Source organism: Trachypithecus francoisi, unplaced genomic scaffold, assembly GCF_009764315.1.
Source record: "Trachypithecus francoisi isolate TF-2019V2 unplaced genomic scaffold, Tfra_2.0 Lachesis_group5, whole genome shotgun sequence".
NCBI classification, from domain to species: domain Eukaryota; kingdom Metazoa; phylum Chordata; class Mammalia; order Primates; family Cercopithecidae; genus Trachypithecus; species Trachypithecus francoisi.
The window spans coordinates 64,545,482-64,565,238 of record NW_022681470.1 but is presented as its reverse complement, the minus strand read 5'-3'; positions in this window follow the sequence as shown (position 1 = coordinate 64,565,238).

The following is a 19,757-nucleotide window of genomic DNA, read 5'->3' as shown; positions in this document are numbered from 1 at the left end:
ATTAATGAGGCTATAAAGTAAATACTTTGAGCCTCATATTACCAAGCATGAAGGGAATATTTTGACTAATCTAAGTGGAAAGTCCAGAGCATAGGTGTGGCTTTAGGCATGGCTGGGTAGTAGCTTAAGACTCACATCCTACCATTTAGCAACCAACCCCAGGAAGAATAAAGCTCCTTCCCCACTAGCTTTGGCAGAAAAGTCCTATAGGAAGATCTGATTATCTGGGTTTGGGTCACATGACCACCCAAACCCAATCACTGTGACCAAGGGCATGAGGTATTCTGATTGGTCAGGCCAGGGTCTTGTGCACATCCCTGAAGAGGGGCAGCGGCCATGCCATCCAGACTACTGGCAATGGATTCCCCACAGAAATCTTTTACTAGAAGAAGTGGGGAGATCAGTTCTGGACAGGCAGTGCAATTGCAGCCTATGACACCCTCTAAGCCTTAACTCCATGTATGACTGTATGGAGCAAATGACTTATCCTCATGTTGCATGTTTCTTCATCTGAAAGAGGGGTCATAGTTTTGATTTATGTTATATTAACACAATGCATAGCATGAAGCCGATGGTCAAGAATGCACCCTGAGATGTTAGGGGGTATTCCATTACTGGATCCCATGGTACAGACATTTCCTTTGTAGAAAGCCACAGGGTAAGTGGCTCCATTCCCTGAGACTCAATACCCAGTGGCCAACTGGGGTAATAGATTACTGTCCTTGGAAAGGCACAGAGCTCACCAGAAAGAGCAGGCAGGCCGGGCGCAGTGGTTCCTGCCTGTAATCCCAGCACTTTGGGAGGGTGAGGCAGGCGGATCATGAGGTCAAGAGATCGAGACCATCCTAGCCAACATAGTGAAACCCTGTCTCTACTAAAAAATACAAAAATTAGCAGGGCATGGTGGCAGGCACCTGCGGTCCCAGCTACTTGGGAGGTTGAGGAAGGAGAATCGCTTGAACCCGGGAACTGGAGGTTGCAGGGAGCTGAGATCATGCCACTGCATTCCAGCCTAGTGACAGAGTGAGACTTGGTCTCACAAAAAAAAAAAAAAAAAAAAAAAAGGAAGGCAGTAGGGATTCTCAACCCCTCTCCTTTCTCCATGCATGGGATGCCATGATCACATGTCTGTAGCTCAGAGCATGGTCCCTGAGGACACAAAGACAGGTGTCAGGTAGGTGAGTCTTGGGACATGCACTATGTGGCCTTCTTTTCCCCAGCTACCCCCGTCCCAACTCAATCACAAATAAGATTACAGAAAGCCACAGAAGGCAGCATTCAGAAATGTAAAAGATAAACATGCATGGGGTAATTGAATAGCATTCTGCTGAAAAATGAGCTCTCAAAGCTCATAATCGAGGCTATGCTTTAGTGGAGGGGCTCTCCCCGTCTCTCTTTGCAAACCCAGGATGCCAGCAGCTTTAACCCTTTGGGAGGGCTGCACTAGGGAAGGGCAGGCTTTGGCTTTGTGAGGACTATCTGAGGAGTCGTGGGAAAAGTTCGATGAAGGAATGAGGCATCAATGTTAGAGGGAGTCCCTTGTTTAAGCTGAGGATGGAGAAGAGGGATAGGTTCTGTGATTGCCAAGGGCCCATCAGCTCTGAGATTCTGATTCTATCATTGTGATTTTTCAGAGTCAACCATCAGAGATCTGCTGAGAGTGTACCATCTATCTCGTCAGCACTGGGCTCTGCACTGTGGAATAAACATACAAATAATGAGAATACAGTAAATAGTTTATCCAGCATTCAGTGTGTGCCAAGCACTATTTTAAGTGCTTTACGTTATAAGAACTAATTTGATCCTCACAGCAGCCACAGGAGGTAAGTTCTATTATTGTCCTAATTTGACCATCAAAGAAACTGAGGCAGAGTTTAAGTAACACCCAAGTTCATATGCTAGTAAGGAGAGGAGCAGGATTTAGACTCAGGGACAGGAGAAAGAATATGATATGCATATTTAAGTCTAAAAATATGATAACACAATCCCTGCTCACTTGAATTCACCATCTTGAGGGGAGCAAGGTGTCTTAAGGTTTGAAAACAAAAGGATGTTATATGAGACCCAGAGTGGAAGGGCTGTCAGGGCCCTTTTTGTCAATCCCCTGCCTCTAAGGCCCAGCTTTTCTCAGTACCCCTGGTAATAGCTGAGGACGGATGTTACCCTTGGAACCATTACTCACGAACATGCTGCACACCCATACTCCCCCAAACCCACCTACCTCTTCCCTTTTCTCCCTTTCTCTGGTTATTGTAATTATTTGGGAATTTGCAGAATAATCTGTCACGAAGTCCTCCTGAACAAATTGAATGTCAGGTTTATAAAACAACCTAATAAAGCAGATGGCATTACCCGCTGGTAAATCTCTTCCCTGTTTCCCGCCCCACCCCCTCCCCACTTCAGTGTCTCAGAAAGCTGACAGATTATCCATTTACAGCCAGATTAATCCTGAACAGTATAAACATGGGGAGAAAATTACACTTTCTTGTCTCCATAATTGATAAGAAGGATGCATTAATCTATAAAGCCCGGAGGAAAGGCCCATCTGTCTGCCCAGACAATCGTGGGGATGTCTGGGAAAGGAGACCCTTCCATCTCCCTGTCTGTCTGCCTTTTCGTCAGAAACCACTTTTTCAGAGGCTGCCCTCCCCTTCCCTGGCCCCAGAAACTGGGCACCTGTAACCTTTGACAGCCCCTTGGTCCTGCACAGTAGCTAGCGAGGTTCAAGGACCCACATCGCAGGATTCCAGACCAGGGACAGACCTCTCTTCAGCTTTCGTCTTCTTTCCAGAAGTTATGTCCATTGCAGAGACGTCCACAAGCCCAGCTCTGCAGTGTTCCTAAGCTTGCCTTTGGTTTCCTCGGACCAGCCCTTGAGGAGATTCCAAGCAAAATTTGTTCAATAAGATTCTCATTCAATTCCCCTCCTGCTCTCTCCTGTTGCTTTATAACTTCTTGCAAATTTACACACTTCCCTCCCTGTTCCCCTCCTCTTCCAGCACCTTTCCTGTTAGAGGCAGCTGTGAGGCATTAATTATCCCCTTGAGGCCCGTCAGAGCTGTCAGGAAATGTCCCAAGGGCCGATTCCTGCCTGTGGAGGGATGCAGTGGAGCCAGGGTTTCTAGTAGACTCTGCTCCAGAATTGACCGTCCCCTCCCAGCTCAGAGGTGATACTGACAGGGACACATGAACACTGCCCCACTCCCTCTCTGTTTGGAGGATTTCCTAAGGCTCCTCCAGTCACTGTGCTTGGGATGACTTGAGGAGGAGATGAAGGGAGCATGGCGGGTGGGTGGATTTATTTAGAGTGGGAGAGAGAGCCAGGGGAAGTCCTGGAAGATCTCCACCTGGCCAGAAGAACCTTGATCCTTCTGATCTCAATGAGATAAACAGAAAATAAAAATGAACATGGGGGAGGAAGACAGGCAGAGGAGACCGCCGGAAAATGCCGAGGGGCCAGAAAAAAGGGATGTTGAGAGATGGAATAAAAGAAATATAGAAGTCCATGGCAAGAGCTCGCAGTTCCTGCCTCCAGCATGGATGGGCATGCTTTGGGGTCTGGGGATCTCTGCTCCCTTAGTCTCTACTGTGTTGTTTCCTCCGGAGGAGAGAGGGGGTGTTGCCTCCAAAGTGAGGCACATTCCTGACGCACTCTCTATTTTGTGTGGAGGTGCACTGAGTGCCCAGGGTCTGAGTAAATAGCAGGAATCTCACAGGTGGGTTGTGTTTTACCAAATACTTCACACCCACCCCCTAGACTGCAGACTACCTTTGGTTAGGCTTTTCCAGACAGGTGGACTGTGGGAGGAAATGCTGTGGACTGAAGTGTGGGCTCCCAGGGCCACTTGTCTCTGCTGGGAATTGGTAGACACAGGAGGACTTCCAACAAATGTTCCAATCTTTGTCTTGCAACTCCCAGCTCTTTGTACCAATGGTGCATGCTACTCCCAGCTGAAGTTTGAGGAAGACGCTAACCAGGTTTTCCAGACTGGACGGTAGCTCTTGGAGCACTGTTGGTGCTTGGAGTGTTCTTTGGGTTCCAGAGTTGAATAAATTTGGAAGTTGCTGAGTTAACAAAATTAAACAGTGCTTCTTCTCCTGACTTACTTTTTGGTATTCTTTGCTTTCCATCTCTTCTCTACTTTGGCTAATTTTTCTCCACTTTTTTCTGTTTTTTGTTTTTGTTTTTGTTTTTCCTCTTGTTCTCTACATTCTACAGCATTGATTGTGGGTTTTATACAATCTCAATGAAATTGTAAATACTAACTCATTTTGGTTTCATGCTTTTCTTTTTAAAATAAATGATTAAGTTCTACATATGTACATATTTTAAATTGACAATTATAATTTTAAAGGAGAAAAAAGATTAGTGACTGATTCTAGGGTCCTATAAACTTGGATATAATATCATTCCATTTTCATTTACTAATTTTAATAAAAATTATTACAACATGAATTGTAAAGTAATGATATGTAAATTATCTAGAGAAACCAACAAAGCACTCAATTTTAGCCCCTTAAATGTAGTAATTAATTCTGGATGATCATTTCAGGTTTGGAGGGTTAATTTTAATAGGTGTACGGTTGGGTAATAAAATGAAACTTTTTACTATTATTTGAGAGTCTCAAACTGCTTCAATCAATTAACTTGTTCTGTCTAAAGAGGCAGCTTTTGTGCTCTTTTAACAGTGAAAGCTGACTTTCTTGGTTCTACCACTTCATTTTCATAGAGCCACAACCAGCATTAGCCTCCCACATGCTGTCCAAAGAGGAGGTTGTTGGTTTTTTGTTTCTTTAAATTTGAAAAGCTTTATGTTAGACATCCTCAAAAGATACAAGGTAAGTGAGAAATGCTATTTTTGTCCATAAAAAGACAAGGCAGAAATAGAAAATGTGCCTGTCCCGAAGATGTCATTAAGAATGTTACAAAACAATACCAGCTGTTAAAAAAAAAAGTGACGTGACATGAGAAAGAAGTGGAGAATGGGGAACTGGGTTTTTTATTTGTCATATCTCATAGTTTTTCTCACATTGTCCCCTGTGCCTAGACGGCCTGTCCCATACTCTATGTCTCATACATTCCTGGCATCCCTTCCCCTTCCCCGCCTTGGTAGCAGTGACTGCTCCTCCTTTGGGCAGTCACTGTATCTGCTCCATGCTTCTATTAACATCTTCTTGCATTTTAATATTATTCCATGTTTGTAGATTTAAGATTCAAGAAGTTCAGTAAACCACAAGCAGGATAAACTCAAGGAAAACCTCATGTAATCTCATAGTCAAAATGGTAAAAGTCAAAGCAAGGAAAGACTCCTTAAAGCTGCTAGAGGAAAAGCTACACATTACATACCGGGGAACACAAGTTCTGAGGGCTACAGGTTTCTTCTTGTCCCATAAAGGTCAGAAGATGGGATCAACATCTCTAAAGTACTGAAAGAAGGAACTGCCAACTCAGGATTCTACATCCAGCAGAAATATCCGGCAGGTGTGAAGTCAAAATAGAGCTACTCTCAGATGCAGGAAAAGTGAGATAATTTGTTACCAGAATACATTTTCTGTAATAAATGATAAAGGAAATTCATCGGAGGTGAAAAGATAATGATAACAAAAGAAAGTTGGATTTTAGGGAATGAAGGAAGAGCAACAGAAATGGTAAATATCTGGGTAAATATAAGAGACTTTTACAAAAAGTTTTTAAAAAACGCCTATGACCTTTGGAAGCAAAATTTATAACATTAGCTGGTGGAGTATTTAATGTGTGAGGATCTAGTCAAATGACAATTATAACATACAGGTCATTTGAAGGGAATATTAAAGGACCTTTATGTGGTTGCAAAGCTTCTATATTTTACTTGAATGTGAAAATACATATATATATTGTAATCTCTAAAGCAACCACTAAAAAAAAAAATACAAACAGATTTAGCCACAATGCTAATGATAAGTTTAAACAGAGTACTAAAAATTATTTAAGTAATCCAAAAGAAGGCTGAAAAAGGGGCATAGAGGAAAGAAAATAGAGGGAGGCTGGGTGCAGTGGTTCATGCCTGTAATCCCAGGACTTTGGTAGGCCAACGCAGGAGGATCACTTGAGCCCAGGAGTTTGAGACCAGCCTGGTCAACATAGCAAGACTCCATCTCTAGAAAAAATTAAGAAAAAACAATTAGCCAGGCATGATGACACGTACTTGTAGTCCCAGCTACTCAGGAGGCTGAGGGGGGATGATCACTTGAACCCAGGAGTTTGAGGCTATAGTGAGCTATGATGGTGACACTGCACTTCAGTCCAGGTGACGGAGCAAGACACTGTCTCAAAAAAAGAAAAAATATTAAAAAGAAGAGACAAATGGAAATCAAAGAGTAAAGAGGTAGAACTAAATCCAACAAATATGAATAAGTACATTAAATGCTGATGATCTAAACCCTTCAGTTAGAAGGCCGGGATTGACAGAGTGAATAAAAAGGCAAGTCGTTATTATATGCTGCTGTCAAATGACACACTTCAAATGCAAAGGCACAGATAGGTTTAAAGTAAATATGTACCATGCAAATAATAAGCATAAAAAGCCTAGAATGGCTATTTTTAAATCAGCTAAAATAGATTTCAAGACAAAGAGTATCACTAGAGATAAAGAGGGACATTTCATAATGATAAAAGAGACAGTTCATCCAGAAGACATAGCAATTATAAATGTATATGAATCTAGTAACAGAGCCATTCCAATCCTGGAAATAAAAACAATAAAAAGGAATGAACTTTGATACATAACCTAGGTGAATCTGAAATCATTGTATTTAGTAAAAAAAAAAGCCAGGCAAAAAATAGCACATACCATATAATTTCATTTATATAAAATTCTGGAAAATACACACTAATTTATAGTGACAGAAAGTAGATTAGTGGTTGCTTAGAAATGGAGGTGGAGGCCGGGCGCGGTGGCTCAAGCCTGTAATCCCAGCACTTTGGGAGGCCGAGAAGGGCGGATCACGAGGTCAGGAGATTGAGACCATCCTGGCTAACATGGTGAAACCCCGTCTCTACTAAAAATACAAAAACTAGCCGGGCGAGGTGGCGGGCGCCTGTAGTCCCAGCTACTCGGGAGGCTGAGGCAGGAGAATGGCGTAAACCCGGGAGGCGGAGCTTGCAGTGAGCTGAGATCTGACCACTGCACTCCAGTCCGGGCGACAGAGCGAGACTCCGCCTCAAAAAAAAAAAAAAGAAATGGAGGTGGAGGCAGGCATGGATGTTGAAGAACACAAATACGTTTTTGGAAGTGATGGAAGTGTTTGTTGTCTTTATCATGGCAATTTTTTTGAATGTACGATGGTTAAAACTCAACAAATACTATATTTTAAACATGGAGTTTAGTGTACTTCAGTTATAACTCAGTAAGAGTGGAGAAAAATAAATGCCTAAAAAAAGTAACAAGTACTTACTAATACTTCTAACTTCGATCTAATACTGCAGGAGTCTTCCTCTTCTTTTTCTTTTCCTTATTTGTATCTCATTCTTCCACAGTGATTCTCTCCAAAAGGTTCTTAGCTTCCCTGGTTCTCAACAACATCAGCATATACAGTCATTTGCCAAAATAGTTTGGGAATTGTTATTATATAACATTACCAAAACAAAACAAAGTTCAAACTTTCTTTGCAGTTCTTATTTTATTTAGAACATGTTCCCCTGAGAATGTACAGTTCAAATACTATGTTCAAGAGTTACTTAGATTGATGTTTCCCTTCTGTATAGACACCTTGTCAACTACCAAAGGTATATAGATTAAATTCATTTGTTTCTGTTTACACAATTTTCCTCATCAAACATGAGGAAAACATTTGATGATTTAATTTTATTTTCATGTGTAGTAAAATATTTGGTGGGTCAAGAAGTAAAACTAAACAAAAGGTACATTTAGAGAACTGTTCCCCTTTCTTAGCATTTTCTTCTTGTTTCAACTCACTCCCTGCCAGAAACCAATTTCCCTGGCTTCTAATTTATCCTTCCTACGTTTCTTTTGCAAAAATGGGCATATATTCTTATTTTACTTTCTTTCATACAAAACTATAACATACTATCTATGATTTTTACTTTAAAATATCCTGGCAATCACTTCACGTCAATTTACTGAGCTATTTCCCATTTTTATAGCTGTGTATTATGCCTTTGAATGGATATGCAATGACTTATTCTACCAATCTATCATTCATATATGCATAATAGATTGTCGCCAATATTTTGTCCTTATAAATAATCCTACAAGTTGAGAATCTTAATTAAAACATCTAAAATTCAAAATGCTCCAAAATCCAAAACTTTTTGAGTGCCAACTTGATGCCATGAGTGGAAAATCTCACACCAGACTTTGTTTCATGGGTCACAGTCAAAACCTTGTTTCATGCACAAAGTTATTAAAAATATTGTATAAAGTTACCTTTAGGCTACATGTATAGCATATGTATAAAACATAAATGAATATTATATTTAGCCTTGGGTCTGACGCCTAAGATAGTTCATTATTTATATGCAAATATTACAAAATCCAAAAAAGATCTGAAAATGGAAACACTTCTGTTCCCAAGCATTTCAGCTAAGGGATACTCAACGTGTACCATAAATGATCTTGTACATATTTTGTTTCATATTTTAGGATATGGTTCTTCAAAGTAAATTAATATATTATCATTTATTGGATGAAAGGTTAAATCCATACATGGTTGTGTTAGATACTGCCAAATATTAGATATTGTATTAAATATTGCCAAATCTCTTCTGTAGAGTTCTACCATTTTGCATTCCTACCAGCATTGAAATTGAGTGCCAATTTTTCCATATCCTGTCAACAGAATGTTTTGTGAAGCTTTTGAACTTTTGCCAAACTTGCAGTTGCAAGATGGTATCTATGTGATTTTAATTAGCATTTCTCTTATTCTGATGGTCTTTTTACATATTTATGGATGATTTGTATGTCTTTTTTTGTTCCCTTGATTTTTATGAGTTGTTTGTGTAATAGGAATGTTAATCCTTTATCTGTGACATGCATTGCTAATTACTAATATTTTCCCAGTATATAATGTGTCTTTTGACTGTGTTTATGGTGATTTCAGCCATGTGAAAGTTTTCTTTACTGTAGTTGTATTAATGAATATTGTCTTTTTTTTTTTTTTTTGAGATGGAGTCTTGCTCTGTCGCCCAGGCTGCAGTGCAGTGGCCGGATCTCAGCTCACTGCAAGCTCCGCCTTCCGGGTTCACGCCATTCTCCTGCCTCAGCCTCCCAAGTAGCTGGGACTACAGGCACCCGCCACCACGCCCAGCTAGTTTTTTGTATTTTTTAGCAGAGACGGGGTTTCACCGTGTTAGCCAGGATGGTCTCAATCTCCTGACCTCATGATCCGCCTCGTGTCTGACCTCATGTCTGACCTCATGTCTCGGCCTCCCAAAGTACTGCGATTACAGGCTTGAGCCACCGCACCCGGCCTGAATATTGTCTTTTATTGACTCTGAATTGTGGGTCACAATGAGACTTTTTAATCAACCAGATTATAAGATAACTCACCTGTGTCTTAGTCTGTGTTACTATAAAGGAATACTAAGGCTGGGTAATTTATAAAGAATAGAGGTTTATTTTGCTCACGATTCTGCAGGCTTTTTAGGAGAAGCATGGTGCCAGCATCTACTTTTGGTGAGAGCTTCAAGCTGTGTCCACTCACAGCAGAAGGCAGAGGCGAGCCAGCCTGTGCAGAAATCACATGATGAGAGTGGAGTCAAGAGAGAAAAGCAAGAGAGGAGGAAGGTGCCAGGCTCTTGTTAACAACCAGGTATCTCAGGAACTAATAGAGTGATAACTCACTCATTACGATGAGGAGGCATCAAGCCATTTATGAGAGATCTGCCTCCACGACTCAAAACACCTTCCAGTAGGCCCCCACTCCAACATCAAGGTCAGATTTTAATATGAGATTTGGAGGGGTCAACTATCCAAACCATAGCACCTTGTTTTCCTTTAATCTTGCGTGGTTTCTTGTATGCATCACACATCTGATCTATTTGCAGTTTATTCTTGGATAGGGTGTGAGGTATTGTTCCAATTTTATCCTTTTCCAAATAGTTATCCAATTGCCTTAGCATTATTTATTTTAAAGTTCATCTTTTCTCCAGTGATTTCATATGATACCTTTTTCATATAATACGTTTCTTATGGACTTACTCTATTTCTTTATCTTCTGCTTTATTAGTCTGCCTATTAGTGCAGCAGTACCACACTGTTTTAATTTTGGACAGAGCCGCTGTGTTTTAATTGATGCACTAAGTCCCTGTATGGGTATTGAAATTCTATTAATTGCGGAGTTATTTTTGCTATGTTATTTTATATTTTATTTTTATTCTACATTTATTTTATTTTCTATTTGTTTTCTTTATGGTTTCTATTGGATAGATCAAATTTTCTTATGCTTATTTAAAAGTTTTATCTTCTACTTTTTTATTATGGTGGCTGCCTTTAATCCAAAACCTACAATTATTTGTCTTGATAATGTCTACAATTTTAGTTTTGAGAGGTTATAGATAGGCCTTTTTCTGTTTCTTTTTTTTCTTTTTGTCATTTGGATATGCTTTTCTCTTATGTTTTGTTTGATCCTTGCTTTTTTTTTTAACACAATAATTTTTACCAAGTAATTTGACCATTCTTCCCTCATATTTCTCTCTCAGCACTTTCCTGAATTTATTTCTCTTTTTATCGAGTACTCTTTCAAGAGTGTTTTCAGATTGGGATTTTGTGTGGCAAACTTTCTGAAGCCTCATATTCCTGGAAATATCTTCATGGCATTCTTGCATGTAAGTGACAATTTGGCTGGATATGAAATTCTAGGTTCAACGTTCTTTTTCCTTTAATAATTGGAACATATTTTTCTCCATGTTTTCCTATGCCCAATGTACTCTTCAGAAATCTGGTAAATTATGATTCTTTACTTTTCTTTAGGTGACTGTTTTATCTTTCTGACAACTTTTAGAATTTTCTTCTGATTTTTTTTTTTTTTTTTTTGAGACAGAGTCTTGCTCTGTTGCCCAGGCTGGAGTGCAATGGCTCGATCTCAGCTCACTGCAACCTCTGCCTCCCAGGTTCAAGTGATTCTCGTGCCTCCATCTCCCAAGCAGCTGGGATTACAGGTGTGTGCCACCACACTCAGCTAATTTTTGTACTTTTAGTAGAGACGGGGTTTCACTATATTGGTCAGGCTGGTCTTGACCTCCTGTCCTCAAGTGATCCGTCTGCCTCGACCTCCCAAACTTCTGGTGTTACAGGCGTGAGCCACTGCTCCTGGTCTTCTTCTGTATGCTTAATATTCTTAGTTTCACTGAAGTATTCTAGGTGTGGGTTTTTCTTTGTTCTTCTTGGCACTGTGTAAGTCCTTTCAATCTGAGGTCTTTTGTCTTTTATTCTTCTTTCTTCAAATGTTTCCTCCCCTCCATGTTTTTCCTCATCTCCTGGGAATCTCATTGTTTGGATATTAGCACCTCAGTTTACTTATAACCATATCGTAAGTAAATGTAAGCCACAACATTCTTAGACTTTCTTTCATATTTTCGATCTTTTCATCTGCTGCTGCTGCCCTGTGGGAGAACATCTCAACATGATCTTTCAGCTTAGAAATTCTGCTTTCAGGCGTGTCCATCCAGTTATTTATCCCTTCTGTTTGTTTCAAATCATTCATATACAATATTTCTATTTGTTTCCTTTTTATAATTTATTCTACCTGTTCCATATTTTAGTATCATCTCTTTTGTTGAGAATATTTATGACGCTTATTTAAAATCTTGGTGCATCTGTCTCAATTATCCCGGTTCAAGGGATGCGTGTTGTTCAGTTTGTTGCCTTTCTTTTAAAGTGGTTTTATTCCTTGAGGTCAAATTAATTTGGCCCATAAACTTATGTTCCCTTGGGGCTGTCAGTTATTCTGGGCAGTAATGTGTAGTGAAGGAGCATCTGAAATCTTAGTCTATTACTTCCTGCTGAATTTAAATAAGAGGGGAGGGAATGAGCTCCAAGCCAGAGAGCTCCTGGTTCCACAGAAACCTTCTTGATATGTTCCAACAACCTGCTATCCCCCTTCCCAATTTAGGATCCTTTTTAGATGCTACTTTCTTACTATGCAACCCCTCTTTCCAGTATTTTCCTTTCAAAGAAGCAGACTTGGGAGGTGGCCATCCCTTTAGTAGATCCAGCAGCCTTCAGGGTTAAAGGGACAGTAGGGGATGTAGGATGGATGAATGAATACCCAAGGGCAGACAGAAGTCCATTTCTTGTCCCATTAGCTCTTATCCTTATAGGGTTTTTGGTTTTCTCTGATTATACTCTTGGAATCTCTGAGGACTTGGTTATGATGCTGCTCGTTCTAGATAGATAATGGTCACCTTGCGCTTGTGTGTGTGTGTGAGCGTGTGTGTAGAGGGGGTACAAGACCACAACTTTAGAGCAACTTATATCCCACTGGGGCTTCTCCCTTTTCTATTCCCATTCATCCACCCACCCATCCCCTCCACACACACTGGATCTCCGTCTTCAGAAGCCTTTGATTTTCCTGGAATTTCTCACTCTTTTATCTTCAGATCATCAGATCCATGGTACATTTTCTCTGCTGTGTTTTCCCCAAGATTAATTTTGGAGGTGGAGGCCAGTAGCCTAAGCTCATTGGCCATCTTGTCAGAAAACAATGACTCATTCTTTTGGGGGGTAAATGCTCAGTCTTTGAAATGTCTTCTCCCTCTTCCTGGTCCTCTTCATTGTGGTAGTGAGTTTACAAGACCTTGTGCAGATGTGGAGAGAAGGATATCTTGAATTTACATCATTTCAAATTGTCCAGCTTTCTCCTGCAGAATGGCCGATCTGGGCTTGTGCTCGGCCCCATGACCCCAGGAGGTTTGGTTGTTTGGGGGATTATGCTGGCACCACTGTCAGAGTTTATGGTCTGGTCTGTGACTAGATGGGAAGCAGCTAGAGCCCTTTCATCAGGCATCAAACTTCAGCTGGTCCATGGCCCACCAGGCACCAGGGCATGGGTGATCCTATGCCACTCCTGCAGGCCATCAATAGATGTAGCAGGGAAACAAGAGCACAGCCTCATGCTCGCTTATGTAGCCAGCACCTTCCCAATGGCTGTTTGTATGCTCTGTGCCAGATTGGATGTGCCTGTGTGATGGACTTCTGTTAAGCTGAAGCTTCCAGCCTCCCCAACCTACACCTGACAGTGTAGTGCCATCCTTCTAATATTCTTGATTGTCCCACATCTATATAGATGCTTCCACAGTGTTTCCCTTAACTAAAACCTGTGGAGTTCTGTATAAACTTCTGTTATGACCTCTCTCCCTTTGCATCATCAGTATTTATGTTTCTGTCTTCCCAGCTAGAGAGTGAGCTCCCTTAGGGTGGAAACTGTGTAATATTTTTCCTTGCACTTCTCAGCATCTGGCCTAGGGCTTGGCATAAAATAAGCACCAGATATAAATGTGTGTTGAACCAAATTGAATAATATAAGTTAAAAAGAGATAAGTGCTTTAAAAGAAGTGTTTGGGGGAGAAAGACTTTATTTATGGTTTGGGGATATGGAATGGTTTCTTAAGAAGGTAATAGTGGAGGGTTTAGACTAATGGAAAGAGAACATTCAGGGTGAAGGGAACACTGTAAGCAAAGGCACAAAGATGGGAAAGTGCAGGATGTTCATTTGTTCTCTTTCAGGGCAGAAATTGTTCCTTGGGCATCTTCACAAACCCTCTGAATAGTTCCTTGAACGTAAGTGGTGCTAAGAATAAACTGTGCCGAGTGGAATAAAATCCCCATCTTCCCCTGCATCCCTCAGAGGTGGGGGTGCCCAGTGGTCATAGAAGACATTAACTCAGAAAGAAACAGGTCTTTCATTGATACAGACACATCCAAGATTATAATATTGCACACCCTATAGCAGTCAAGGTTGCTGCAGGAAATAAATGACATACTCAGACAAGTCCATTGAGGATAATTTAAGGGAGTGCTATTTACAAAGGTGTTACTATTAAAGGAAACCAACAAGTGGGGTAAGGCACCTTGGGGAGAGCAAAGTTCCATTCCTGGGCATGCTGGGACCAGGGAAGGAGGAGTTACTCTGCATGAGACCAGGGCTGTTCAACCCCTAGATGCATTGCCAAACTGTGTGTGTGTGTGTGCGCGCGCGTGCACGCATGTGTACACATGCATGCATGCAGCAGGGTGATCAGCCCTCTAATCTTCCTCTGGAGTCTCCTGGCAGACCCAACTGGAAGCCTCAAGGAGCCAGAGCAGGGTGGGGAAGGGAGGAGAGGAGACTGGTAGATGCAGAATATCTAGTACTCACCCAATGTCTCATTTAAATCTCACAACAGCCCAACGAGGATGACTTTAGTATTAACAACCATGTATTATTGGTGAGGAAGATAAGCCCTAATAGGTTGATTTGCCCAGGGTGAAAATGCTGCCACGAGGAAGACTTTGATTTTCACTCCATATAGGATCAACTGTTCTGTGTGTGTGCACGTGTGTGTCTGTGTGGGCAGGGGCAGGTGGTGAGGACAGTGGGACACCAGCAGACTGAAGCTCTCATGGGCCACCCCAAGATGGAATCCCTGGAGGGGGCTGGCATAGTCTGGGCCTGGCACTATGGTTCAGAAACTTAACACTGGGACTTGAACACAGGAGAAGCATTTGGGCTCCAGCCCCCAAAAAGGAGATAGTGGTGAAGAGCAGTGAGCTAGAGCAGGGACTCTCAAACTTTTGGTCTCAAGATCCCTTTCCAGTCTTAAAAATTACGAAGGACTCCAAAGAGCTTTTGCTAATTGGGTTGAATTTCAAACACAGTATTTCCTGTATTAGACATTAAGACAACAAAATTTTAAATACCTAATTTTCCATTACTTTATTAAAAATAAAGTCCTGGCTAATATGGTGAAACCCCATCTCTACTAAAAAATACAAAACAAAACAAACAAACAAAAAAAAAAAAAAACAAAAAAAAAGAAAGAAAGAAAAGAAAATTAGCCGGAAGTGGTGGCCTGTAGTCCCAGCTACTCGGGAGGCTGAGACAGGAGAATGGTGTGAACCTGGGAGGCGGAGCTTGCAGTGAGCCGAGATTGCACCACTGCACTCTAGTCTGGGCGACAGAGCGAGGCTCCGTTCCCCCCAAAAAAAATTAAAAAAAAAAAAAACAGGCCAAGGCAGGAGGATCACTTGAGGCCAGGAGTTAGAGACCAGCCTGGGCAACATAGTGAGATCTTGTCTCCACAAAAAATGGAAAAAACTAGCCATGACGGAGCATGCCTTTAATCTCAGGTCCTGGGGAGGCTGAGGCAGGAGAATCGCTTGGGCCCAAGAGTTTGAGGTTGCAGTGAGCCATGATCTTGCCAGCGCACTTCAGCTTGGGTGATAGAGCAAGATCCTGTCACTAAAAAAATAGAAAGTAAAATTGCTGGGCGTTGTGGATCATGCCTGTAAACCTGGCACTTTGGGAGGCTGAGGTGGGAGAATCACATGAGCCCAGGATTTCGAGACAAGCCTGGGCAACATGGTGAGACTTCATCGCTACAAAAAATACAAAAATTATCTGGGCCTGGTGGTGTGCACCTGTAGTCCCAGTTACGCAGGAGGTTGAGGTTGGAGAATTGCTTGAGCCCGGGAGGCTGAGACTGCAGTGGGTCATGACTGCACCATTGCGCTCCAGCCTGGGTAACACAGTGAGATCCTGTCTCAAAAATAAAAGAAAATAATAAATTTATTAGATGCTAATATAAATAACATATCTTTATGAAAAGTAACATTTTCCAAAACAAAAGAACATCAGTGAGATGAGTGGCATTGTTATACATCTTTACAAATCTCTCTAATGTCTGGCAGAATTTTCCCACCACCTGCTTTTGCAATCAGTCTGTTGGGATATGTTGTTTTGGTTGAAATATGGGAAGAAAATCTGGCCTTATCCAGATATGTAGTTGCAAAAGGTAGGAGTTTTTAATAGTTGTTTCAGATAATTGTGGCTATTTGTCTTTGATTCTACACTTAAACTCAATAAATGGTAGTTTCTTAAAGATTATTTACAATGTGGAATTTGAAACCATATCGACCAACTTTTACACTTGATTTTATGTACTGTACAAAATGCATGAAAATACACTGGTGGTTCTACAGTTTCCAATGATTCTTTTATCCATGCATAATCTTGTAAATCATGCATTGGACATTTGGAAAGTATTATTTCACTGAGTTATGTAGATGTTCCAAATGTTGACACATTTCATTATACAAAAATTTTTTTTAAGCCAAAACAGATTTGTTACTATTACCAGTGATCTCATCCGGAAAGATCTTAAGTATTGGGATGCTATCAAGTTCATGGTGGTGAACACAAATTTTCCAAAATTCTAATTTTCAGGTGAGAGTTCATATTTTATCATTGGCCACAAATCTGTCAATCGTTTTCCTTAAAGTGACAGGCTCACTTTGTTCATTTTCAAGACAATTTCTACGAAAAACACAAGTCCTAATAACTGTGGCATGTCAGTTGTTTTTTCAAATAAGAATGGTGTTCTGTAAAAGGAGTGGCCAGCTCAGCTCAAAGCTCAAACAATTGCACAAGTGTTTCTTCCGTGAGACAAGCATCGCATTTCAGCAGAAATGCCATGTATGTACTTCTAAGGTAGTCACACAGAATATTAAAAAGATGTGTACTCAAGGGTTGAGATGGAATAAAATTAGTGATTTCTACTGCTTTATAAAGAATATTCATAAATAGAAATGGCTTTTAAAAAACTGTGAGTGTGTGGTGAGGAGAAAATAAAATGACTATTATTAGACTTTGTACTCTCACTTTGTTGATGTGGGTGTCAACAGTTTCACCCACCAATGCCTTTGCACCCTAGTGCAAATGTCAGCACCATGAAAAGGACAAATCATGTGTTAATACTATTATAAACATATTTTGACTTCATGGTGCCCTGAAAGTGTCTCGGGGAACCCTGGAGTCTTCAGCCACACTGAGAAAATCAGGAGTAGATGGCATGAGGCCGGGGAGGGCGAGGCCCACCTGACGGAGGAGCTGCTTCCAGCTTCTATCCACACCCCTCATGGGGGCTGGGCTTTTGCTGCCCACACAGACGGCAGCATGCAGGGGCGTGGGCCAGTGTCAGGTTTGGGGGTTCTGTGCGTGCCAGGGCCCAGGCCATTCATCTGAAGCCTGTGCAGGTTGGAGGACACAGCCTCAGTGGAGAGTGGGGATTGAAAATGAAGGGGAGATTGTCTGGGGCAGCAGTGGCTGGAAGAGGAACCCAGCATGGACACTGGGTTGGGGGCTATTTTCTTAGAAGACACTCGGGAGTCTACAGGCTGTAGGTGTGCTGAGGTGGCTCAGGGCACCAGCCCCGCCCGCCTGGTCCAGAGCCTTCACCCCTCAGCCTCTCGGAGCTTTCATTTCCTCCGTTAGATACACAGAAAGGGGTACTCTGTAAGTGGAGGAAGTCATCTCCTAATCTAGGCTTGTGGATCTGAAGAGGAGACAGGAATTAGTTTTAGGATCTGGATTCGGTAAAATCTTACATACATATTACAGCTGGTTGGAACTGCACAAGTCCACTTATTCAAGGACTTTTTCCTACCCCTGCCGCCCTGAGACAGCAAGACCAACCCCTTCTCTTCCTCCTCCTCCTCCTCCTCGGCCTACTCAGCATGAAGACGACAAGGATGCAGACCTTTATGATGATCCACTTCTGCCTAATGAATAGTAAATATATTTTCTCTTCCTCCTGATTTTCTTAGTAACATTTTCTTTTCTGTAGCTTACTTTGTTGTAAGAATGCAGTATATCATACATATAACATACAAAATATGTGTTAATAGACTATTGGTAAGGCTTCTGGTCAACAGTAGACTATTAGTAGTTAAGTTTCTGAGGAGTCAAAAGTTATATGGTTTTTTTTATTTCAATAAGTTTTTGGGGAACAGGTGATATTTGGTTACACAAATAAGTTCTTTAGTGGTGATTTCTGAAATTTTGGTGCACCCATTCCCCAAGCAGTGTACACTGTACCCAATGTGTAGTCTTTTCTATGGATTTTGAATTGTGGGGGGATTGGTGCCCCTAAACCCCTCATTGTTCAAGGGTCAAGTGTTCTTGTTTGTAAGCAGAACCTTCATACACACAACCCTAATTGATTCTGAAGTCTGATGACTCACAGTTCCCCCCTTCAAGCCTGTGTTTGGTCTATTCCTTCCTGCCTCCCACCAGAAATTCCTGACACGCTCCTCTTCCACCCCCATGTCAATCTACTTCCCTCCCCTGCTCTAGACTTGGCTGAGAATTCATGCCTTCCAGAAATCTTTCTCCATTACTCTTCCCCTCTGTCCTCCCTTGTAGAAACCTCTCTGAGATTAATTTCTAATTCCCTCAGTGTTCATAATACTTGAAGTGACCATCTTTGAACACCACTGTGTGCTAGGTACTATGCTGCCCACCTTACATGTGTTGCTTCTAATTCTCTTAAAATTTTTTTTCTCTTTTTAATGACAGACGAGGTCTCACTGTATTGGCCAGACAGGTCTCGAACTCCTGGGCTCAAGTGATCTTCCCACCTCGGTCCCCCAAAGTGTTTGGATTACAGGCGTGAACAACTGTGCCCAGCTCTTCTAATTCTCATAGTAAGAGTTACTGTCCTCTGCCCCTCTCTTCCTCTGGCTCTAACATCCAAACTATCAGCAAGCCCTGCTGATTCTTACCTCCAGTACATAACTTACATTCATTCTCCCTCTCTATCTCCATGACTACCACCCTAATCCAAGCCATTGTCCTCTCCTGCCTCTACTACAGCATGGCCTCTTTCTAGTCTCTTTCAGCCTCCCACCCACCAGAATATAAGCTCTACGAGAGCAGACCCCATGTCATATTCAGGACTCTATCTCCAGAGCCTAGCACAATGCCTGGCTCATGGGATCTGTTCAATGTTTACTTTTGAATGAATGAATGAATGAACGAATGGAAGAAGTGAATAAATGAAAGAATGTATAGCCGTTATGCAGATCCATGAGGCTTACTAAGTAATGGGATTGTGATCTCATGGCCTCACTGTGGAAAGGAGCACACTGAGATTCCAGCTGAGTTTGGGCCATGAAAAAGTACACTCTCTCTACTCCCCAAACTGCCTTGGCATAAACTCACTTCATCCTACAGTCATGGACACTATTTTTCTCTACCTATGTGCATTTTCTTTTTTTTTTTCTTTTTGAGACGGAGTCTCGCTCTGTCGCCCAGGCTGGAGTGCAGTGGCCGGATCTCAGCTCACTGCAAGCTCCGCCTCCCGGGTTTACGCCATTCTCCTGCCTCAGCCTCCCAAGTAGCTGGGACTACAGGCGCCCGCCACCTCGCCCAGCTAGTTTTTTGTATTTTTTAGTAGAGACGGGGTTTCACCGTGTTAGTCAGGATGGTCTCGATCTCCTGACCTTGTGATCCGCCCGTCTCGGCCTCCCAAAGTGCTGGGATTACAGGCTTGAGCCACCGCGCCCGGCCCCTATGTGCATTTTCAATCATCCCAAATTGATTGTAAGCTCCGTGAGAATGGATGATGGCTAACATTTGAACAGGTCCTTGGACACCAGAACTGCTCTGATTTTGAAAGAGGAGACTCAGATTTCTGAATAGAGTCCATCAGTAATAGTTGTGTGATCTTTTAAATGAGTAATATCACTTCACTGGTGTTACTTTCCCAGTAAATTGGGGAT